Source organism: Zosterops lateralis, assembly GCF_965231275.1.
Source record: "Zosterops lateralis genome assembly, contig: HAP1_HAP1_SCAFFOLD_51, whole genome shotgun sequence".
Lineage (NCBI taxonomy): Eukaryota > Metazoa > Chordata > Aves > Passeriformes > Zosteropidae > Zosterops > Zosterops lateralis.
The window spans coordinates 209,329-234,684 of record NW_028154613.1 but is presented as its reverse complement, the minus strand read 5'-3'; the positions used below and the strand labels follow the sequence as shown (position 1 = coordinate 234,684).

General features: G+C 39.2%; 1 protein-coding gene across 1 annotated transcript in view; it reads left to right on the top strand.

Annotated features, from left to right (window-relative positions):
* The window catches only part of LOC310923397 (uncharacterized protein), a gene marked incomplete at its 3' end in the record, with an annotated part of 245,064 nt that overhangs the window by 103,335 nt on the left and 116,373 nt on the right, over window positions 1-25,356 (top strand). The gene's annotated exons all lie outside the window — the stretch shown is intronic.

Here is a 25,356-nt window from a genome sequence, read left to right as displayed (position 1 = left end):
AAACGTCATAAATCATTATGGTGCTAGAGAAAATGCTCAAGAATAGATTATAAATATTACTGTAAATAGTAGTAGTAGTAGTCATAGTTGTAGTAGCAGTACTGAATTATGATAGTTGTTTGGCTGCACTGCTTCCAAAAAGTGACATACTCAGTGTTCCAGTGTTAGGGAGTCTCTCCATGCTGTATACTTCACTCAATCAGGCATTTGCATGGCTTGATTTGTTTCAGATGTTCTCTGTTGTGCATATAAGAGTAATTTATTTTGGCAGCTGGAAAATACACTGAAATCTGTGGTGTACATTGATTTGTAATTTTCTATTTTCTCACATGCTGATGGCATTTAAAGACTTTGAATTGTTCACAGCAGTAGATGTTTATTCTAGGGGAATTATAATAACATTCTTACACACTCAGTTGGATCTCGTTAGTGCACCCTACTGCTTTTGGTATGTGTTTGAATAAATGGATAGATATGGACAACATAGACTTGTGCAAACTCATAATTACTGCGCTACGTGAGACGTTTTAAACAATATTGTCTCAAAAACCCATTGTCAGGCACTGCAGGGAATAAAGATAAAACTGCAACACAAAAGAGACTGCTTTTGGCCAGCAGGAAAAAGGTGCATTTGTAGAAAACAAAAAAACTGCATCAGAGTTAGGGGGATGACTCAATGAAAATACAGTCATCTGTCAGCCAAAAATCACAGCTCTAAAGGAGATAATCTAATAATGTCTCTTATGCAGTCATTGTGTTTCAGAATGTGACTGCGTAGTGCATCTTTCTCAGTTTACTTTGTAATCTTTTCCCTGTCTGGCAAAATCTAGAGAGGGGAAGAAGAATTGCTTTCTTGTTTTATATTAATAATATCCCATTTCCACTGTCTGGACAGCTTTATTTACCTAGGTAGCTGTGTTTAGTCATGTTTACCTCTAAAAGCATAGGGAATATGCTGTTACATCACACATTGAGTACAGATGATTATTTTGCCACTTCCTGAGGTATATCTCTGTTCTGGGATCCACAGGACAAAACCACCCCTTTAAGAGGAATGATGAAGCTGGAGGTGACTGGAAATTGTTTTATAAAAGCTGATCTGAAGTTAACTCCAAGAAAGTAGTTATAAGCATGGTTCAAGGCTGTGATAACTGCAGTGTTTACATCCAGTCACCCTATCAAGTGACCAGGCTCTGTTGTAAGCTAACTTTTCCTGTGTCACTGTGCTTCTGATGCTCATGCCTTCAAGATGTTATGGAGTCCTCACAGAAAATACTTGAGTTATCCTGAATCTTTAAAATAAGTAGCTTTGTAAGGAGTAGTTGAGGGTGATGGTTGTCACGTCTTAAAATTTGCCATTTTCTGAAATGTCAAGACAGAATTTTATCTTGCAGAGTTTCATTTAACATTTTTCAACCCTACCTTTTTGTTTTTGCAAGGTACTGCTTTACACTAAAATGGCTAACATAATTGCTCCTTTGCCTATCCAAAAAAAAAAAAAGCCATTGTCATGCAGGTGCTTTTGACATTTTAAAAATATAGGTGGTCAGAATGAAAAAATACTTTGATGTAAGTAGATCAACTTAATTTAACCTGTTCAGCTATTCAATTCTGCCTTGTTAAGATAAATAGATTCTGAGAAGTCTGACTTGGAGGAGAAAAAAAAAGATATTGATGTCTAGTACAATGTACATGACATCAGTGCAACTAATCTTTTCTTGGCGCTTGTATTTGTCACCCTCTATTTGCATTGGCAACAATTCTCTCCAATTAAAATGAGTATTTTAGCATGGGCAAAGAAAAAAACATCTTTGTATTGAGGTAGATTTCTCATAGTGCTTAATACCTTGTGGTTTTAGAACCTAATTGCAGGAGTTGTGCAGTGACAGGCAGATGACATGTATTTTTCTGTTTGTCATTCTTATGTTATGATAGTTGAGGAAAAAGAGTGAACTTGTGGAAATGTTTGTTGATAAGAGGTACATATTTTAGTCCAGTATTTTGTGCAGAGCCTTTTAGAATGTAAATATATTAAAAGTAGCTGCAATGATTAAAAGTAGTTCTTCCTCTTTATGGCAATTACTCACCTTTTCAGAATGACTTCTATGACTTTCACCTCAGCATTAATACTTTAGCTGGAGGATATTTTATACTACATTTCCCAGAACACTTATGTGGGTCACATCTGAATATTCTCCAAATAAATGATAATCCCTCATTTTGATGCCAGATTGATGGCTTACGACTTTCTCATGTAGTGTCATGATCAATTCTTCTACAAAGTGCCTTGTTGTACAAAGCTGCATAATAATGTATAAAATTGTGTATTATTTATTATTTCCATCCTGAGGCTCTATTATTTTATTAGCTCTTTGACCTTTCCTGTCAGATCTTATTGTTTAAGCAGAATATTTCTGCAGAATTAGAATTTTGATCTCAATATTGATATGTGTTCCTACATTATCCTATTTTTATGCAAATGGAGTTTCTTTAGTGTTTTTAGTAGGAACTACTTTTTTTTTTCAGTTCTTTCAATTTCTGGTACTATTCCCTTGCTCACACCACTGAGACTGACAGAAGCTTTGATGTTTAACAAATAAAAGTTCTTGATAAGCAAGGAGTGAAGGTCTGCTTAAAGTTTGTCTTTAACAAAACAAGCAAAATAAAATTGTTGTAGTTTAGGACTTAAAATCTTCTAGCACAAACCAGTATTTTAGTCTCAAAAATGCTGTGCTAATTCTAGAAGTTTTGATTTCTGAGCAGATTCATAATTTAGGCATCATGACTTTTTCCTTCAATAATTCTTAGTTTATACTAAAAATACAGTAATTTGTGTATAAATGTTTTAAGGTGGCACTGATATATCGTTACTTAGGACAATGTAGATTATGTTGATAATATAGTAGTCTCAGTGTGTCAGGGAAATGAAGTGCTAGGCCACTGTATTCTTGAGTTCTTGTACTGCACAAAAGTACTGATGTTACACATGCTAAATTGTCCTTCAGACTGAAATTACAGCCATGATCTGCACAGTTCATTGGATAGTGCTTGTCTGTGTTGTATTTTAATCTGTAGTCACTTCTGGGAGTATTTGAAAGCTTTAAGCTGGACCTGAGGTTCACTGGAGACCCAGTCTTTGGCAAAAGAAAAAAAGCTGTACTGCAACCAGGCTCTGCAGTGCCATAGTATTTGCGCATTCCTATTGAATCAGATTCTATAAACATCTGCGTCCAGTCACAGCTGATAATATAGAAGCTACAGTTGCTTACTTTGGTCTTATCAGATATAGCTCATTAACAAAGTTGGAGTGGGAAATAAACACCAAGTATCCTCAAGAAAATACTAAACTTTACTCTGAGGAAAGTGGAATGAATTTTGATTTTTAAATGAGAATATTAGCAGAGCTAGACTTTCTTACAGACTTCCTGTTTTCTATAAAGTTTTGCTCAAAGCAATATACTGTAGCTGCTATTTAACTATTTGTTACTTTGACTATAATCTCTCATACTTTATAATGTGAGTATGACAAGCTTTGTCTTTTCTTTGGTGATCACAGAATGAACTTCATTGCAAAAAGGCATTTGAGATCATCAGATCCAACCTAAGACCTGACACCTCCTGATCAACTAAACCATGGCACTGAGTGCCGTGTCCAGTCTTGTTCTAAATGTGTCCAGGGATGGTGACTCCACCACCTCCTAGGGTAGATGATTCCAGTGCCCAATTACTCTTTCACTGAGGAATTTTTTTCCTGATGTCCAATCTAAACTTCCCGTGGGTAAGCTTCCCACAGCTTAAGGCTGTGTCCTCTCGTTCTGTCAGCTGTTGCCTGTGAGAAGAGACCAACCCCCACCTGATTACAGCCACCTTTCAGGGAGTTGTACAGAGTGATAAGGTCATCTCTGAATCTCCTTTTCTCCAGGCTAAATAACCCCAGCTCCCTCAGTCGTTCCTCACAGGGTTTGTGTTCCAAGCCCCTCACCAGCCTCGTTGCCTCCTCTGGACACTTTCAAGCATCTCAACGTCCTTCCTAAACTGAGGGGCCAGAACTGGACACAGCACTCAAGGTGTGGCCTCACCAGTGTCGAGTACAGTGAAAGAATGACCTCCCTGCTCCTGCTGGCCACACTATTCCTGATCCAGGCCAGGATGCCATTGGCCTTCCTGGCCACCAGGGCACACTGCTGCTCATGTTCAGCTGCTATCACTAGTACCCCCAGGTCCCTTTCCTCCTGGGCACTATCCAGTCACTCTGTCCCAGTGTAGCACTGCAGGGGTTGTTGTGGCCAAAGTGCAGGACTCGGCACTTGAACTTGTTAAACTTAATTTTACTGGACTCTGCACATCTCTCCAGCCTGTCCAGGTCCCTTTACAAGAGCCCTCTTGCCCTCCAACAGATTGACACATGCTCTCAGCTTGGTGTCATCTGCAAATTTACTGATGGTGGACTCAATCCTCTTATCCAGGTCATCAGTGAAGATATTAAACAGAACTGGCCCCAGCACAGACCCCTGAGGAACACCCCTGGTGACTGTCCCCAGCTGGATGCAGCACCATTCCGCACCACTCTCTGGGCCCAGCCCTCCAGCCAGTTCTTAACCCAGCAAAGAGTGCTCCTGTCCAAGCTGTGGGCTGCCAGCTTTTCTAGGAGTATGCTGTGGGAGACAGCGTCAAAGGATTTGCTTGAGTCCAGGTAGACAACATCCACAGCCTTTCCCACATCCAGACCACCTGGTCATAAAAGGAGATCAGGTTGGTTAAAGCATGATATCCCCCTCCTAAATCCATGCTGGCTGAGTCTGATTCCCTCGGTGTCAGAGACTGAAATAGTTCATGCCTTAAACATTGGTAGAAAATTTTGCTCATTATAGCAAAAACTGTATAAAGAATCTACAACCACAGAAACCTCCTTGAAGAACTTTGGACTGTAAGTCAAACTATTGAGATTAGATGAAGAGTTTTCTCTTCATCTCAGGCTTGGGGAGAAATGAACATGGCTGAGGGAAAGGAATGCATCTGCAAGAGAGCCAAATGCAACAGAAACTCTCTCCTGTCTGGTTTAGGGTGGGGGAAACCGCAGCCCACAAAAGGCAGATTTACACTGCCTCCCCCTGAAACAGGCATGGGGGGAAGAGGTTGCGGGTGTAACTTCTGGTTAGAGTCAATGACCCATCCTCCCTTACTGTAAAACCCCCACCCCAGGAAGGCCACATCCATGGGACATTCATGTGAGAAGCAGCTGAGGGGGTATCATGATCCATCAGAGGCCCCCCAAAGCTTTCCCCAGAATCATTCCTGAAGCCTTGTGCCACAGAACTGCGTGTGATACAACAAACTCAGAGTCTGTTGTAAGAGACAATGACAAACTCCCCCTTCCCAGCGTGGTGCCTGGGTTTTCCTACCTGGCCTGAGTGTATATATACCCATCTAATTCTATGCTTCTTGGGGGGGATCTTCACCAAGGGGAAGACCATCTGGAGAGGATTAATGGAAAATCGTTGGATCTACAGAGTGGTGATATTTTCCTTATTCTGTCTTTGTCACTCTCTTTCTATCCTGCCCGCCCCCCCCCCCACCTCTTTTCTATTTTTTTTCTCTTGCTTTTTCTCTCTCTCTCTCATATTTCCTATTAAATAAAATCCATACTATTGTCACTGGCATATGGTCTCATTTTCACCTTAATTTGGGCAGAGGCATTTCTAATAACTTTAATAATTGGCTCATGACACCTGGCCATCCTGTAGGTGCCATGTGATGGCACTCAAGATGATCTGTTCCATAATCTTCCTGGGCACCGAGGTCAGGCCGACAAGTGTGTAGTTTCCTGGATCCTCCTTCTGGCCCTTCTTGTGGATGGGTGTCACACTGGCCAGCTTCTGGTCATCTGGGTCCTCCCTGGTGAGCCAGGACTGATGATAAATGATGGAAAGAGGCTTTGCCAGCTCATCTGCCAGCTCCCTCATCACCCTACGATAGATCCCATCTGGCCCCCTAGATTCATGAACACTCAAGCAGCTCAGCAGTTCTCTGACTGCCTTCTCCTGGGTAACAGGGGAACTGTTCTGCTCCCTGACATCATCTACCGGCCGAGGTGGACACCTGTCCTGGGGACAACCTGCCTCTGTTGAAAATTGAGGCAAAGAAGGTGTTAAGTACCTCTTCCTTTTCCTCATCTTTGGTTACTAAATTCCCTCCTGCATCTAATAGAGAATGGAGGTTGTCCTTGCTCTTCCTTTTTTCATTAATGTATTTAAAATAATATTTTTTTATTGTCCTTCACAGAAGTGGCCAGGCTGAGTTCTAACTGGGCTTTTGCCTCTCTTTTTTCCTACGTGACCTAGCAACTCTCTTAAGCATTTCCTGAGATACCTGACCCTCCTTCCAAAGGTGATACACCCTCTTTCTTTTCCTTAGTTCCTTCAAAAGCTCCTTGCCCATCCAGGCCAGTTGGTTCCTCATTGGTTCATCTTTCACCTCATAGGAACAGTCTGTTCCTGTGCCTTCAAGATTTCTGTTTTGAAGCACACCCATCTCTTCTGGAGTCCTTTGTTTTTAAGGGCTACTTCCCAAGGTACTCTCCAAATAAGTCTCTTGAACAGGCCAAAGTCTGCCCTCCAGAAGTCCAGTGTCTAAGTTTTATTGATGCCCCTCCTTGTTTCACCATATATTGAATGTTCTAGAATTTCATGATTCCTGTGCCCCAGATGGCCTCCAACCACCACATGTCCCACCAGTCCATCTCTGTTTGTAAACAGCAGGTCTGGTGCAGTCCCTCCCGGCAGGCTCGCTCACCAACTGTGACAAGAAGGTCTCCTCCACACACTCTAAGAACCGCCTGGACTGCCTCTTCTCTCTGTGTTGGGTTCCCAGCAGCTATTTGGCAGGTTAAGGTCACCTACAAGAATAAGGTGATCTTGAATCATCCTCCAGCTGTTTGTAGAATAAGTCATCCACCTCTTCATCCTGGTTGGGTGGTCTGTAACAGATTCCCACCAGGATGTCAGCCTTGTTGGCCTTCCCCTTAATTCTTACCCATAGGCACTTGACCTCATCATCATTAATCTTAATTTTCATGGCATTGAGAGCTTCCCTAATAAAAAGAGCCACCCCTCCACCTCTTCCCCTCTCCTGTCTCTTCTGAAGAGCTTGCAGCCATCCAGTGCAGCACTCCAGTTATGTGAGTTGTCCCACCCCGTTCCTGTGATGATGACTGTGTCATAGCTTTCTTGCTGTACCATGGCTTCCAGCTCTTTTTCTTTGTTACCCACACTGCATGCATTAGTGTACATGCACTTCAGCTGGGCTGCTGATTTCACCCCTGCCTCTGGCTTACCACCCTTGGGCTTGTTTCTGGAGAACCTAGTTGCATATCCTTCCCCCTTTGAACCTTGTTTAAAGTCCTCTCTTAAACCTAAATTAAACCTGTCCTTCCAATTCTTGGGCTAGAATCCTTTTGCCCTGGATAGATAGCTAGCTAGCTAGATAGATAGATAGATGGAGCCCATCTAGCTTCAGGCTAGGTGCTATAAAAATTGCCCCATGATCAAAAGACCCCAAATTCTGCTGATGGCACCAGCCCTTAAGCCACTTGATGATAATGTGGGTTCTCTTGTTCCTTTCGTCATTTCTCCCTGCCACTGAAGGAATGGAGCAGAACACCACCTGTGGTCCTGCCCCATCAACCGCTCAACCCAGTGCCCAAAAGTCCCTTTTAATTGCCCTAGTGCTCTTCTTTTCAGTCTCATCGCTGTCAGCCTGGAGTTTCAGCAGTTGGTAATAATCAGAGGGCTAAATCAGCCCAGGAAGTTTCTCAGTAATATCCTGTACCTGGGCCCCAGGGAGGCAGCAGACCTTCCTGTGGGATGGGTCTGGGCAGCATATAGGGTCCTTTGTTCTCCTCAGAAGGGAGTCAGTTAGGTTAGTTATAGAGGTAGTGATCCATCTGACAGATGAAGTGTAATTGGGAGGCTCTCCATTATTTTCTTCAATGTCATCTGTCTGACCCTCAGGATCCAGGGCCTTATACATATTCTGAAGTGCACCTGGGTAGGTGATGGGGGCTAGGAGGAGTTTTTGTTACCTCTGTGAGTAGGGAGCCATTTCTACTCCCCTTCATCTACTAGGTCACGTCCTTCTGCCTGATAGTAGGAGGCATGGGAGTCCTCTGACTCCTAGTGGGCTTCTCTCAGGGATTGAAGGGTGAAACTCTACCAGTCTATTTCTCTTTCACTTCTACTCCCCTTAGTCTTTCTACTTCCTCCTTAAGCTCAGCCAACAGAAAAATCATTCACCTTGCACTCCAGGCAGGCATATTTTGCATTGTCCCTGGTGCTGCTGACAGGCTCAAACACTCCTTACAGGAACGGATCTGGATAGATGCATCCTTCTTAGGGCGTTCTGTTTGGGTTGATACTTTTATAAGGTATGGCTTTTGATTGTTTGGAGACCATTGCTGAAAAAAATAAAATAAAAAATAACTTAAAAACAAACAAAGCTCCAACACAAAATACATACCCTGGTAGCAGGAGGATGGTTGCAACCCTGCCTGCTTGCCCTGTCTCTGCAGACTGTTGTGCCACGCCCTCAAAGATGTGCCACATCCGTTTGCCTGCTCCTGCTCCTACCCCCTAGAGCCTTCTTTTAATTGCACCTCCGATGGCTGGAAGAAGCCCCTGAATGGCTAATGAGAGAAAATCCACATTTTTCAGCATTAGGACATGACAGAGCTTTCAAAATCTCTCTCTGACAACATTCCCTGGTTGAATTCTGTGAAACGTCTGTATTCTGTTGTTTTCTGTATTAGGTGGAAGCCCATGTTGTAACAGTTCATTTGAAGTTTCTAAACCTCTAAAAGAATGTTTCTAACAGAAATATTCTACATGCCCAGCAATATGGTGGTTGTTTAAAAATGCATGTATTTTTCTTCTATGAACTTGACCAGATGAGTTTGCTTTGTGTCTGAGTAAAATTAATTAGAAGTGAAGGCATTCTGAGTGACAAGTTGGGCATGCCAGGATACTGCAGATGTAGAGGTGATGGACGTGTACTATTTATATCCATTGTTAATTCCAAAGTCACAACATGCAAATTTCTCATGGGCTTTTGTGAGACATCAGTTGTGAAATGTTTTTGGGGAGGTATTTCCAAAATTGTCAAGGCTAGGTTAAAAAAAAATAATGCCAAAATAATAGCTTCCAGGGTGTGGGTGTTTTTGGATGAACACTTGGTCTATATTGATTTACTAAGCTTTTTATCACTGGAATGGAATATTACATTTTAGATAAGTTAAAAGGAATTAGAAAAATCCTGGCCCACTGCAATGAGCCCTTACAGAGCTGCAAAAAAAAAAGGCTCTACTTCAACTAACATGCAAGGTGAAGTTTTTTTCATGGCACAAAATATCTGTCTTGTGAATTTGGTTTAGTTATGGGAAACAGGAGAGCAGGTAGTAAGCTGGAAGGTACCTGTGGAGAAGCTGGTAATAAATTTTCAAACAAGAATGGAAAGAATATATATGGGCTGGTTTTTGTGCTACAGCTACCCTAGTGAATTTATAATTCATGACACATTCTCACAGTTGGAAGTAGTTTTTGAAAGAAGAAACCACTTTTTCTTTTACAAGATTATTAAAAAAGACATTATGACTTTTGAAAGCATAACAATGTTCAGTTAAGAAAGTACTTTCTTGGAAAGTAACTGCTGTGACTCAGCATGTTGCTACAATGTCCTACTGGAGCTAAATATAAAACAATCAGTTGATGGCCTTGCATATCCTAAATTGTTACCTCCTGCAGCCCTTGTAAAGTAGTCACTGTGGTGGCAGCATTTCTACTGGGTTTAGAATCGTCAAGCACTGCTCAAATGCAGGAGAACCATTGGTGTGAAAGGGATGTGTAAACAGACACACAGCTTTGAAGTTTCTTTGACAGTATGGCAGAACTGCCTTCTGAGGTGGAAAAGAACTGCAGAATTGCCACTTTTAAAGTTTTAGGTGAGACTCTCAGCTGTTCTCACCAATAAGAGTGGAAGTGCAGGACTTGCCTGCAAGACATTGCTTTGGGCTGAATTTTAGTCTGAGTCTGGCCTGATCACAGAGCCCACTTTTTTTTTATTTTAGAGCATATAATACTTAGAGCCTGTAAATACTTTCTCCTAATTTCTCTCAGACCTTCATGAACTGCATTACTGCTGCTTGATTTTGTTCTTTTCCTGTGTGGTTTGTTGTTTTTTTTTATCAGCTTATGTAAACTTGAGCTAAAGAGTGTAGCGTGGGTTTTGTATTTTATTAAACAGCCTAAGGCAAAACCCCTTTATCCGATATCTAGATTTCCTGATCTTATTAGTAGTGCCTTGTTCATGCATCACAATATTTCATCATGCAATACTGATGTACCCTGTACTAATGTTGCTTGTTTATTCAGCTTTTACTATAATACCTGTTAAATTGTAATGAACTCTTTGAACTAAGTTACCATTTTGGTAAAGCTATGCCATGACATTTAAGACACAAATCTAATGCCTTAGAATGCATCAGCCAAAGGCAGAATTTGTATCCCTGCACAGCATTTATTCCAAAAGTAATAATTTCTGGTAATAAGAAAATGAAAATGAGATGATGTGTATTTAAAGACATTAGGGTCGTGGTCATGGAATGAATTGTTTGACTATAGTCCAAGTCTTTTTCAGCAGGCTGTCTTTGAGAAGTCTTTTTTTCTTCTATTTTTCTCCCTTGACAGTGGCTAAAAGAGTGAGCTTTAGAGAGAGCAGAAGGCTAGAGCAAGCCTGTAATGATTATTTGACAGAATATTCTCCCTCCCACTAACCATTTTCACTGTAGGGCTTCTAAAGCTGAATTTGGTTCTATTCATTTAATAGCTCATTTTGTTGTCAGGGAGCTGTCTGTGGAGGATCCACTATCACTGCCTTCTGTTGCAGATTTCTTTTGAGTCTCTCAAGCAATACTTGCAACACCTCTGATTTCAGGGCTTCTCTGAGGAGAAAGACACTGACCTGATTTCCTCTGATATTTAAAGCCTCCCCTGTGAGTCCTCTGATACCAATACATACACCACTGAATGGATGAAAAGAGATGAGAATAAACATCCTCAAAAACATCATTACAGCGGATTAACAATGAAGCCATGTATTATTCAGTGTTTGCACACAGTAGAATATTGTACTTGTGTTCTGTCATTCTCATTGTAGTGGATAATTGTGTGACATATGCAACTAGAGCGAGGGTGAAATATAAGTGTATGCAATATCTGCAGTTTCAAGAAGAATGAACGCTGTGTTGAGTTAGTGAATTTAATTCTGATTCTGGAATTAAAAAAAGTGTGAAAAAATACTTTAATTTAGGAAAGTTAACAAAACCCTGAATTTCTTTGGAATTGAAGTCTTCCAAAGTTTCCTACTCTAAACAGTGAGTACAATAAATACATGACTACTGCAGTGATTTTTTTTTTTTTTTTGTCTTTGCCCTTCAAGCATGGCTATATGCATATAGATAAAAAGAGTTTGCTACTTTTAAATGATACTAGTGAACTGGTGATCTGATTTTACAGCATGTGCCCACCATGTCTAAGCACACAGGCCATTTGTTGAAGTGTTAATGCACTACTTATTTTCTGAAGTTACATGCATATTCTTCACTGGAGAGCTGGCTGGGGACCTGAATCTTAGTGCTCAGTGGTTCCAGGAAGGTGTTGTGGATGCAGTCTGGCATCTTTGTAGTGCCAGATGCAGGCCCTGTGTATCATTAGGAATAAACAATGAAATGGAAATCTTCCTTGCAAAAAGCAGAGAAAAACACTTAGCATCTTTTGAAAGAAGTTGTAGATAGCCTCTCTTATAGGTTAGCAATAATTTACAAATTTTCTGTCTTCTCTGAGTGTAGGATTTTCTTAGCCTCACAAAACAAGCTGTGAGAGATGAAGGAAGGAAGCATGAGAAATACGAGTAGATTGTTTTAAACCATTGTGTTTTTAAGCTTAATTAAACTCAGAAATTCATTTTGTTCTGCTAGAAATAAGAACGACTAACGTACATTCCAATTTATTGGGGTTTTCTTCGAAAATGTTTTTGCATGAACTCAAGACAACTGTGCATTTCCTAGTCAAGAAATAAATGAAGCGTTTTTCACTTGGATTCATTATCCAGCAGATCACTGCAGTTGGTAGGGAAGATACAAGGTAACAGTGCACTTTCTAAGTACGTCAAACCCTCCTGAATCAATTTTTTAGACCATGCTGTTTTATTTTCTTGTTATTGGTGTCATTCTAGGGTGCTATGTCTATTTATTTGAAGTAGCATGCAAATTTTACCTTAAATAGTTTGAGTTCAAATAGTTCCAAGAACAACATTGATTGCAGTGAATTCTGGCCACTCTTTGCTTAGGTTTATCTATAAAGAAAATGTTTCCTGAAGCCTCTTATTTGAGAGGAATTAATGGCTACTGAATCTTTTTTGTTTAAAACAAATAAAAACCTTACCCCAAAGGCTACACAGTTGCTTACTTGCTTACTGATTTGGGGGAAGTAATGTCATTGGAAGGAATATTAAAATATATGTTGAAATGGTTGCTGTTGTTTACAGACAGGGTTTTTTTAAGTCTACTTTTCTCTTTTGGACATGGTTTAAATGTTTTAAAAATATTGTAGTTCAGACAGATTTGATATTTACCTTGTTTCTTCTCGTCACCAATAACAGAATCACACAAACCTATTTTTTCATTATAAATTAATTGCAATTCAATACAAATCAAAGACTTTTTGGCTTTTATCTACTTGGATATACTCCTTATCAGGAGGTGAATTACTAACTTGCACCTACTATTTTTCTTACCTTCTAAGGAAAAAAAGATTTTGCTAAAGTATTTCAAAAGTATTTGAAACTAGTAAATGAAGCACAGGCATTGGTGGTGATGGCAGACATCTATTTCTCCACAGTGACTGTTCTCTGCCTCTGGGTTTACCACTGTTTGGAGGAGAAGTTGTCTCTTTGGCCTTTACATTCATGCCTTCTTCATCAGGTTTTCTAACTGATTTGACAATTATTTCCAAGTTTGGTATTTAATTGTAATTAATTCATCATTCTTGTTTCATATCGGTTTTCAAGCTCTTCCTGCTATCTCGTAGATGCCTGGCATGGGCTCAGTTTAAACTCTTCATTTATACTTTCCCAGGATTTGAAAGGAAACACAGAAGCAGCATACCCTCTTGTGACTGTATTACAGTTTCTAGGATAGCTAGACACTGCCAACAAATAGCCTTTTCTACTGAGCACAATGTTCACTGTAACACATATTAGGGAACCAAACAGGCCACTTGCAATCAATGGAAAAAAGTACAGTGCTAAGCTTCAGTGAGCACTCAGATGATTGTGGATCGATTGTGCAAAGAATTTGAGGTAAGTTAAAACACCTTTTAGTGCACTGGCTGTTTACATGAGTTTAATGCAGTGGATGAGCTGTTGATGCCTTTTGCAATTGCATTAGGCCCTGTATCCATTCCAATCTCCTTGGCCTTAGTGCAAGGATCAGCACAATGGCGTTTGTCTCTTCTGTAGCACTCATCTCAAAACTGGCAGGCTGTGTGTAATGAACAGAGGGGGTGGGGTCAGCTGCTGCCTCTCACAGGATGGGCCAAACCTTAACTGGGAACACAGGCCAGGTGCAGCTGAGTGTAGCACTGTGGGTATTTATTCTCTGAGTTAGGCTGTACTCTGGTTCTCTGAGAGACTGAAAGGAAATGTGAGTGCTGCTGCTGTTGTAATTGTTTTTGATTTTTTTCATTAACCTTGAGTTTATGATAGCAGTGATCTGGGCCTTGTATTGGAAATATCTAACCTATTAAGCAATAAAGCTTAATTTTTCCCTTATAATTTAATTAGTGTGAGATTATAAACTCACTTAAATCAGGAGCTTATTTCTTCACAAGATATATGCGAAACCAAAACCCCTTCTTGAAACCTTATGGAGGATTAATTTCCTATATTGCATAATCCTACTGATCCTTTTCAGTGAGAATCCTCTGCTACCCATAGCAGTATCAGGTGTCTTGAGAGAATGTACATAATTTTATAGACTAGAAAGCTTTTTTTTTTTTTTTTTTTTTTTTTTTTTTAAGCAGCTGTTGTGTTTTTGCTGTTTGCTTTTCACAGTAGTCTCATGCTGTGGCAGCTTTGTTCAAATATGTAATACCTACTACTGTATGTAATACAAACTCCTCCTGCTTATTGTGTCAAGCAGCAGGAGTTTTTTGGTCAAAATGCTGGAATACCAGAATATATCTGTACCTCTGTTTGTAGGGTTTTTGGTTTATTGTAAACGCACAACTCTTTGCTCTTGGGAATGACAATACATTTAATTGGCAATTAAAACCCTCTGAAAAAGGAGAGAGAAAACGTGCTCTACATACTGTCACTGAAAGTTGGAAATAAGGCTCTCTAACACTATAAATTCTAATATTTCTAACCACTTTCTAATAAAGTGGTGTCACTTTTCTTTTCAGAAATGGGTGTAAGGGGAGTATTTGCCCCTAACTCACATAGAGCAGCTACCTAACAGACAGTTTTCCCCAAACTTGTTCATATCTGCTCAATATTCCTGCAAATTTTTTTTTTTTTTAAATATTAAAAGTACTTCTCAGAGCTTATTTACATCAGAGTAGGGTCTTTTGAAGGTCTTGGTGGTTGTTTGGGAAGCATACCATTCCTCAAATTACTCTTTTTTGGTTGCAGGCTTCCAAAAATGTTTCTTCTCTTTGGATGCATTCCCGTTATGTGGTCTGGCCAAGATATACCTTCTGGGGAGAGTTTCTCAGGCCCACAGTCTTAAAGGCTAAGAAGGCTACTTGCACATATTAGTACAGGACTGAGCCCTGACACTTAAAACTGAAGGTGTTCATAGGACTTAAACACTATTTGTTGCAATTAAACATTTTCCCAGCAATAATGAATGTGTTTCTTATGAGGAAAAAGAAAGCATTTTTGGTTGCCTATTTAATTTGTACAGATTTACTCTTTAATTTGGGATTTTTTCTGCTCAGATGAACTAAAAAGATCTATATTTGTATCATCAAAGAGTATATACCTTCATGTTGATGATCGCGGTAATGATGGTCAAGGAGGTGTCTTTCTGAAGGGTAATTTAGTCCTACTGTGGTTATAGTGCTCTATGACACACAAAAGACTGATATGTTCACCTGTTGTTCCTCCTGACGGAGTGTTCCCATAGCACAGACAGTTTTTCCTTCCACTAAAAAGTTCCTGCCTGCATGCCTGACTTTTATTACCGTTATAATGTAAAACAACATGGGTGCACTTAGAGAGCAGTGAAATATAATAATTGTGAGAAGTCCTTATTCAGTACCCCAGGATTTAAACTGATTTCAGTTGTCAATATTTCTCCCCTCCACCTGTCAAACTGATTTTCTTCTTATTGGTATCAAGGAGAGATTGTCACTGTTCATTTAAAGCAGATAAATTTCCAAATATATTTCAGGCTTGTTTTTTCTAATATCTAAGAGCAAACATCTGAAAAAACACTTGCCTAAATTGCAATAGTAATCACTTGGACAAAATATGTGAATATATACAGATACTTACACACATATATAAGTACTTGGTGCTTTCTCAGGGAAAGTTTAATTATTTATTTGCAAGGCTTATATTGTTTTGGGTTTTTTTAGTTCATGGAAGTTAATGAATAGGACTGCTCTTGAAGAGAACAAATATCCTATATGATTCCATGTGTCCTAAGATACAGTTCTTGCTTTTCCACCGCCTTGCAGCTTACATAGATGGGGGTATCAGATAGTATCAGTGCAAGCCAGTACAGGCAATGGTAGAAGAGTGGAGGAAAGCAATACTCAAGAGAAGCATGGCCCTAATTGTTTCTTTCAGTAGTATTGTGCTCGTAAATAAATATAATAAATCTCTTTTATCTACTAAACAAAGCAGAGGGGTTAATTTATTTCATGGGATGTAGACATGATGGATCACATCTTGAGCCTTCTGATGTTGCAACAAGCTGGTGATTTGTTGTTTGTCATCTATAATTAAGAGTTCCCAGCAGATGTGTTTGTTACTCTTACATAGCACCATGGCAGGAAAACAACACCTGCAGCCTGTGGTTGCACAAGTAAATGACTGAGAGTCATGTCAAGTTCAAATTAGCATCCTTATATTATGTGGTTCTAAAATTGATTTACATAAACTCACATTTTCACTTTATTTTCTATTAAACTGGGACAATGCTTTAGGAATTCAGGTCTCTAGAAGATCAGGTTTTCCTGACTCTCTTGTCTGTAGTCTGTCTCTTCAGATATGTGTATGATTTTCTCACTTCTTTTGACAGCCTTTCCACAAGTACCTGGGTGAAATGGGCAAAGTTGATTTGTGTTCATACGCTACTCTACAGCTACAAAGCTGAGCTGAGTGTATAAATTTTAAAAAACAGAATATGTTATTGGTTTTCTTTGTTTGATATTTTTTGAAATACATTAACTCCTGTGGTTTTTGTTTTCCATTATTTTAAACAAGTGATGATGTTTGATGGGAGGGAAGTTAATTTCCAGACTAGTAGGATAGCATACTGTTGCTTTGATTTTATTATGTATTCACAGCTTCTTTCTACTATTCTTTGTTTCAGAGTAAATATTTAAAAACTCAGTGTTTCAAAATCTTTACATTTGTGTTTGCATCCTGCATAAAATTAAATGCTTTCCCTATCTAATAAAATGGATTGACTTTTTTTTTTATATATAAGTGTTGGTTGGTGGAGTCAGATGTAAATATGCATTTAATACTAGGAAAAAAATCTAATGTGATTTCTGGAAGTACCAGATTTTCACTTTCTAGAAAGAATCAGTTATTAGTTGGTAAATAGATTTGTTTGACACCCACTCATGTTTATTCAGATTAGTTCCTGCTCTCGCAAACTGCCGGCTTGTTTTCTGCTGTGGAGAGAGCAGCAGGAACTCAATATTTAAGAACAGAATTAAATAATACTTACAATTTAAGGGAGACTTCCTACATTCTGACTACCTTTTTACACTTTGCAAAACATTATTGTCATAATGAATAGCTTTGTAAAAGTTTTCTTTGGCAGTCAGTAACTCGTGTTACTGAGCAGCACAGGAGAGATGAGCTCTTGCTGGAGAGGTTAAAGTCAGTGCTGAGTTAAGGGGAAGGATCTTGTCCCTCAGTACCCTGGCAGGATTCTTCAGATGCCTTTTATTCTGCTCACTCACAGTAAAAGTCCCTCTTCTCTCATAGTATGTCATCTTGAGCCACATAAAGCAAAGTTCTCCAAATAATCACAAATAATTTTGATTAATTCGGTTCTGGCTTTGAAGATTTCTAGGGTCTGATTTTGTATCGAAGCCATATAAGCTCAGATTTACTATGGCCTTTTTGAGCAGAAAAACTCAAGGAGTAATTCAAGCACTTAAGTCCCATTGAGCATATTTATTGGCCTCTAGCCTGGCTTTCCAAGTTCCCAGGGAATCTTGAGGGCAAAGCCTCTGTTTTGCATCATGGACAGACTCTTCAACAAGGTTTATCAACCAAAGGATTTGCCTAGAAAATAAACTCCTTTCAAGTAAGGCTGCAGCTTATTTTCTATTGCATTGACAAACTTCAAAATGCTGGCAGATTTTCTGTTACAAGTTCTGCCCAATACTGATATTTTGGTAGGGCTTGAGAAAGGTGAAAAGGAGTGAAATTAACCAGAATTATTGTAACCAGAATCACTCTGCAAGTGAGCTGAGCAAAGTCAGGGAGCAGAGAACATCAGTTTGTTATGAGAGGAATTGAATTCAGAGTTGCTTTTAGGGTCCCAGTAGAGCACTTTTCTGCTGAGAAGTGCCTATTCAAGTTCAATTTGAAATATTTTTCAGGAAGCTGTTTCTAAAAAAACCCCCTTTTGATAGCTAACATAATTATATTAACATTTATATATAATAACAGTTTGTGTCTAAGATAATTGAAAGAGTGACTGTTAGAATCAATATATGAAAAATGCCTTCCAGTAGGATTTGGGAAAGAACCAACTGTCAGCATTTTGCAGTGATTAAAAGTGCATCTATACATTTGCCATCTCTTGAGGGCTGTTACAACTCAAAACAGCGCTGACTGTCACCACGGGGAGTGAAAAATTTCTCTTTATAAGAAGTCTATTTTTTTTGCTTGATACTCTTGAGTAATTTTATGTAATAATTGCTCTCAGTGGCTGTGACAAGTGTACCTGCTGTATGCCCATGGCCTGTTTGTGTCCCTCCACTCATGGTGCTGTTCTAAACCTCCTGCAAGTTGTTTGGCCTTCATTTTCTGGTAATTATTATCAGACTGAAAACCTCAAAAATTGTGGGGCCTGTGTTACAGCTAACTGCAGAGAAGAAACTGGCTAGTGACAGTTTCTTGAAGAGACAAGTGTATAAAGGTAAGGGATGTTCCTGATTTATTAGCCCTCCTGTAACCAAAATGCCACTTGGGGATTGCTCTGTTGGATCAGGATCTGTCCCATTTCTTCCTAGGGTTGTTTAATGATGGGATAGATATTGGCTATTTTTGAAGGAAAAATCTGTGTCAAGGAAATAGTGTAAATCTTGAAGCAACTAGAAATTAGCCAAACTCAGCTGAGGATGTAAGAGGTGACTACCATTGGGTGGTGCTGCTCTGCAGGGCAGGGTCTCTCCTCCGGGAGTTTCCCTGGTACATCACAGACCGTCAGCAGAATGCTGGAGCTTGGGCAAGGGAGGGGGATACAGTGACCTGCCTGGAGGAGGAGGGGAGCAATCTGCGTGGAACCAGGAAAGATTGAAAATAGATTGATATTTCTGTGTAGAGACGTGGCTACATCTGGTGGTTTAGGTGGAAAACTGGCTTTTGCAGCTACAAGATGTTTTTTAAAGATGAAGGATTGCTGTGGAGAGGAGGATCTGCCTGACGAAATGGGGCAACAACAGGTTGGCCAACCTGATGAGGAGAGGGAAGGAGACAACTTGGGAAGTAAGGACACCATACATGAGGATGCAAAATGGCAGTTACAAGAGACAGCTCAGAAACAATAAAACAGGGCAAAAGACACCTGTATAAAATGTATGTACACGGATTCATGGGGCCTGGAAAACAAATGGGAGGAACAACCACTCTGGTTGTCAAGCTGCGTCACTTGCAAAAAAGGGCATTGATTAACTCCCTTGGTTTACCACTTGTTAGGCCATATCTAGGCTACTGCATGCAGCTTTGGACAAGTCCCCTTCTCAGTCCAAGAAAGACATTCAGCAGAGGCCCCCATAGTGGTCCGGGTGGGAACCTTTACCCTGTAGGAAGAGGCTGAGGGACCAGGGCTGGGAGCTGGGGGTTTTTAGCAGCAGCTCTGCATCTTTGTGGAGAGGTTATAGGGGAAAATGACCAGCTATGCTTGGGCAGGATGTGAAAGGCAACTTGCAGAAACTGAAATTAAGGGTCCAGACTGCATGTGAAGAACAAAGATTTCCCCATGAGCACAGCCCAGCAGGGAAGCAGGCTGCACTTGCTTTAGTGCATTTTACTGAGTAGGAATTGGAGTAGCTGCAATTCATCACAGTTCTGCCTTGGTAATCTAAGGAGAGTCAGGAGTGATTGACATGTACCTAGATGATCTTATCTTCATGCATGGATCAAACGTGCCATGTGATCTCATGGGCTTTGAGAATTTGGGGAATAATGTCACCAACTTCTCTATGCTTGTTGTTACTTTCTTGGTCATATGCAAAATCGTCAGGGAATGTAATGCTGGTCTTTCTGAGGCTGTGTCTTTTCTGTTCACAAACTCATTGGATATGCTGGCCTCTTTTAATACCTTAGAAGTGTTCCAGTTTTCTGTTTTAGAAGGAGGATTATAGGAGGACTATGCATCTAGAAGTGTGGGGAAGCTAGTTCAGCATACAGCTCTCTGCAGTTATAATTTGGTTACTAATCTGATCTTTCTTATTTTTTAACCATAAGATTTGAGCAAAATTAATTCCTGTGCTCTACAAATATCTGAATCTGCAGACACAGGGATTTCACCATTCTAAATATAATATTTTGATTTTTCAGTAAGTGAAACCTATATTTCTTGTTCTGAGAACAGTGCCTTGATCACACACTTCACACACTTAGCCTGTCATAAATTATTTAGACAATTCCATTTTAATATTAGAGATGTGACAGTTCTATCCAAAATAAAACTTCAATACAGACAGATTCTGCCAGTCTGGCTTTAGGCTTCTGCCTAAAGCTCTAATTTAAGAGCTTGTGATGTTTCAGCTCAATTTGTAGAAGCTATGTAGGGCATTCAAAGTAAGAGATTAGAGGATGGGCATAGCAGACTCCATATCCAGTCCTCTCACAGTACTTTTTGCTCTTCTCAAGTATAAATTCAAATTAATTTCAGAGGAATAGATATTTCAGAAAGAACTTACACCTACCTTATACATTACAAATAAAGTTTGCTGCTGCTCTGCACATACTGATGAATTCACCTGGGATTTTTTGGATTACACTAGCCAGTGAGTCAGGGCATGTAAAGTTCACCTTTTTCCTCACAGGAAAGTTAGTGTAACAGAATGCTGTTTCAGTTATTTCCAAAAGATGGTACCTCATTTCAGTGGTGAATAATTTTCTGTATATTCAAATCTATTTCTCTACAGTACAGCATCAGTTTTTGCAGACCTGTTTCATGACATCCTCACTAGTTTGATTTGGCCTTGGGATGTGTTCTTGTTCTTAATCTCTTCTTGCGGAGATTTAGTTGTTAATTGCTCGTTTGACAATAGAGTTATATTTGATACTAGGGAAAAATCCGAAGCAGACCCTCTTTATGAATATTTAGGAATATGGCCCTCTTTTCATATAGCTTGCACCATATCTTTTTTTCTGTTTTATCAAAATAATTTTTCTGTATTTTTCCACTACTTGTGGCTGTCTCTAAATTGTCTCTTATACATGGTAACTGTTCCTGTACTCTGTCTAGAGTAATGTATAGAGGTGAATATTGTTTCCAAAGGCATTCACAGGGCAGTTCATGCTTAATTTCTTTTATAAATATTTTTGGGGTTTAGACTGGGTTTGTATTTTTAGTCTTGGTATGAAATCTGTGCACCCCTTCATAGGCAGTTACATATATCCTGTGCTAAGTTTGGGGAAAAGAACCCCAGAGACCAGATTGTGACACTCTGGGTTTTACTGTACTGGAACATGGGGATCACATGCAGTAAGGTCACTGATTTACCATTGATTTAGTCTCTTCATTAAGGTACAACATATCACTAAAGAATTCAAAACTGGAGCATAGATGAAACTGGATAGCTTAAGCTCCAAACATGGTAGGCAAAATGCTGAAGGTCTGTTCTGGGCCTCTTTCTTCTGTTTGGAGTAGACTACCCTGAAGATGACAGAATTTGGTCACATATTCAATCATTTTAGCTTTAATATTTCAGATTTGTATCTGGTAAGTGTAACACAAAGGCTTTGAACGCTGAAAAGAGCTGATGATATAATGAGACTGTTAAAAAGTCAATGAAAAGTGAACCCAACCTTTGTGTAATCAAAGTGCTTTACAGACTTAATCCCCAAGAAGGATTTGGAACTCTATGAGCAAATTTTAGCTTCATGGTTTAAATGTGAGCACTATTCAGATTTGAATGTGCAAAGAGTCATGCATAATAGATATTTTCCCCCTTAGTTAAAGCCTGATGAGACTGTAGTTTAAATGCTTGACTCAGTATCTAAAGTCAGTATTTTGCAGGAGTTTGCTATCATGCTCTGATTGCTCAGCTACCTTGATGTTTTAATTAGTTGGCTGAAGATATTTTTGGTCTGAACATGAACAAGAATATGTTTGTACCTTGCTGAATTTGGCAGGTATGTGAGTTTTTTCACTTTTTTAGGGCCGGTGGCAGGTTCAGAATGTTCCTGAATAACTTCTGCAACTTCTGGAACTTTTGGTCCTTGATTAACTTTTTTTTTTTTTTTTTTTTTTTTTTTTTTTTTTTACCTTGCACAATTGCACGGAGCAAAGACCTTCAATTTCTAAGCTGATAGTACTTTGCCCAATAAAGAAGGTGAGGGAAATCTAAGTCTCTCATACTGAAGCTTATAAAGACCTCTAGATAACCAGCTTTGGATGATAAAATGCAGTATTTCTTATGTGAGAATGACCTGATGGCTTTGGTGTAGGTTACCTAATGTTCTCCTTTCCACATTTGCAGATATTGCTCAGAGAGCTTGAGCCCTTCCCTGACTTCAACTGTTCCCAAAACACTGCCCTGACAAAGTAAATCTAGTGCCATATTTTGAATTATCTGGAATGTTTATGTATGAGTAAGAACAACTGGGTTAGTTGTATTGATTTATGACTAAGTCATTCAGCTATTGATTCAGTATGTTATTGGCAAGTAACACACTGCATTGCAGAATTATATGTGTGCTTATCAGCTCTGTTGTTCACCACTGACTTTTTGGTTTTTCTTTCCAATGGAAACTAAATCCTTAGCTGAAAAAGGCTGAAAACATATATCTGTTGCTGCCTCTCAGTTTCTAACTCTGACATAACACCTGCTGTTGGCTTTGCCAGTGGTTCTTGCCATGCAGCTGCATGCCAGGGGCAGTGAGATTGGTGTTGGAAATTTTGCTGGGCAGACAAAATTTAAATACTTCAGAAACTTGACAATTTCCTTCTGAGAAACAGGTCACTTTTCTGATCAGCTCTGTACTGCTACAGGTCCTCCTGGTCCTCATCTAGCAAAGCATGATGGTTTTGGATATGTAATGAGACAGAGCCTTAGTGCCTGCAGGTTGTCTGTGTCTGGGTGGGTACCTCAGGGATACTCCCTTTGCAGCTGGGCTGTGCAGCAGCTTTGCTTTTGATCTGTACTGTTGAAGAATAAAAATTCATGCAAAAGGCAGAGTGGATATGCTATATTAAACTAGCATTCTTCTGTATTTGTCTGGATGGTCCCATGGGATTTCACTTGTACTTGATTTTGAAGCAGGAAGCTGAAGGGGCAGCCCCCCACATGAGCGCCTGCAATCAGCACTGAGGGTTCAGGGAACAGTGAGCTCGTATTAGTTTTTCTTGTCACTCAAGAGGGATCAGAAGCTAAAGATGAATTGTCTTTTTTTTTTTTTTTTTTTTTTTTTTTTTTTAGCTGTCGTTTTCTTCTTTATTTCTTGCAATAATTTTTAGATTCTGTAAAAATAGTTCCAAGTTATTCACTATTGAGTTCAAAGTTGGAGAAACTGTGAGATACCACACTTCTGCTGGCTCTTGTACCAGTGCTTTTATGAAAGTTCTCTGAATGCTAAAAAAAGCTTTATTTGGAGAGAGACACTTGCCCTCAATCAGTGTGTTTGACTTTCCCAAAGGCAATTAAGCTGCTAGTACTTCACTGAGAGACCAGGGGACAGATGTTGGTACATTACTGCGGGAATTCTGCTGTTCTTTGGAAATGGGAAGGCTGCTGCATCAAAGAAGTACTAAAGTCTTTCAAATAAAAGAGTTTATTAGAGGTGAGATACTAAGTCTATCCTTGTCTGAGTCTGTCTTTCCATACTGAGTTATAGCTGTAACAATTACCCTTGTATGTTTCAAATTACCACAAAATGGTCACGTAATAAGGAATTTAAAATTAATATTATTCCAGTTACCTTTTCTATTAAGGGAGCACAATATCTTAGGAAAGTGTAGTGTTTTGGATTAGAGGCTTTTTATTTTTCAATGAAGGCTTTATAAAACACATGTATGTGTTTTAAAGTACAAGGTTGGCTTTTAATTTCCTGCTTTAGAAGCTTAAGATAGATATTTGGAAGCTGAACCTCTAGAAAAGGAGCAATGAGGATTTTTTATTATGATAACATCTTAAAAAGTGTGGGGTTGTAATTTTGAAAATACATGTACGTATGAAATTATTGCAAACCTTAAGTTTATTTCAAGGTATATGTTCTAACTAAAGTGCAGTTGAATTAGTAAATGCAGTAGAAATCTGAGTGTTTGATTGTTTTGTGTGAATATTTGATTCTGAATTTGTACTATTCCAAGTGTAATGCAGGTATGAGGAGCTGAGCAGCAATTACTGTGGTTGTCACAAAATTAGTCATTAATGTAGGACAGGCAAAGTGAAAATTATACTTTCAGCACTTCCTCTCTGGCCTGACAGATACCCTTGAATTTCTGCTGCTGTCGGTTAAATATGTTCCCCTTTGCAGTGATGGATTTTCCCTGGGCTTCAAACAACAGGCATGAGCTATGAGTTGCTGCTTACTGGTGAAGAATGCAGAGCTTGCAAAGAATTCAGCTTGGCTTTTAGAGCTGGACTCTGAAGTTCTTTCTTTTGCCTCTGGCAGAGAGGTAAAAAGAATGAGTGCAGTTTTCTCCTCATGAAAATAAAACAGATTTAGCAATTATTTGTAATAACAACTATCTAGGACAGTTGGTTTTGGCCTTACTGATTTATAGAAGGAGGAAGAATTAAATTCTCCAGTAGAACATTTCAAATTTATTAAAACCATTTGTTTTTTAAACCCATGGTTTTGCATTGTAACATTTTTGGGTCACTATTTCTAGTTGAAACCAGGTGCTGATTTTGGAATGAAAAAAGTTACATTAGAGTTGATTTGTTGGAAGAAATTACTGAAAACCTTTGCATGTTAAAGTGGCTGAAAGTCTTTGCATTAATCTGAAAATTACGTCAAATGGTTGTTTTGGTTACAATTTTTTGGGAAAAAATAAGCTGGGAAAGGGAAGTGTCCAGAGCAAAAGTTCTTCTAATCCTCCTTTTTGAAAGTCCTTAACCCCTTTTAAAAAGGAAGCAATCTGGTGTCTTACTGTGCTGGCTGTTCTAGGATCTGCCTGACAAGTGGCAGGAAGTCTTTTTATGATCAGCGAGTTGCTTTTGAAGTGGGAAAATCTGGATGAGTAATAGCTGGAACCATTTTCAGTGATGTCTAACAGGAATAAATATTTGATAACTGGGTGATGTGTCATATATGTGTTTCTTGGTTTTGAGTGAGGATGGCATTCCATCCACGAAGTAATCATTTTAATTCATGTTCTTTAAGCATTGCTTGCTGAGAAATCTTTGTACTTTTGCTTTTAATCTATTCTACCAGAAACAGCCTGGAAGAAGTGATACTTACAATGACTGTGCTCCTTTTCTTTTTGCCTGGTGTTGAAAGTTGGAAGAGAGCTGGCTTAGATGTCCTGCTTTCTAAATGAAGAGTTTATGGAATTCATGAAAGCTAGGAGAAGAGATACATGTTGAAAAGCAGAACAGAAAATAAGGGAGAATGATAACTGTGGAACTATAGTCTGCTACTCCTACTTAATTT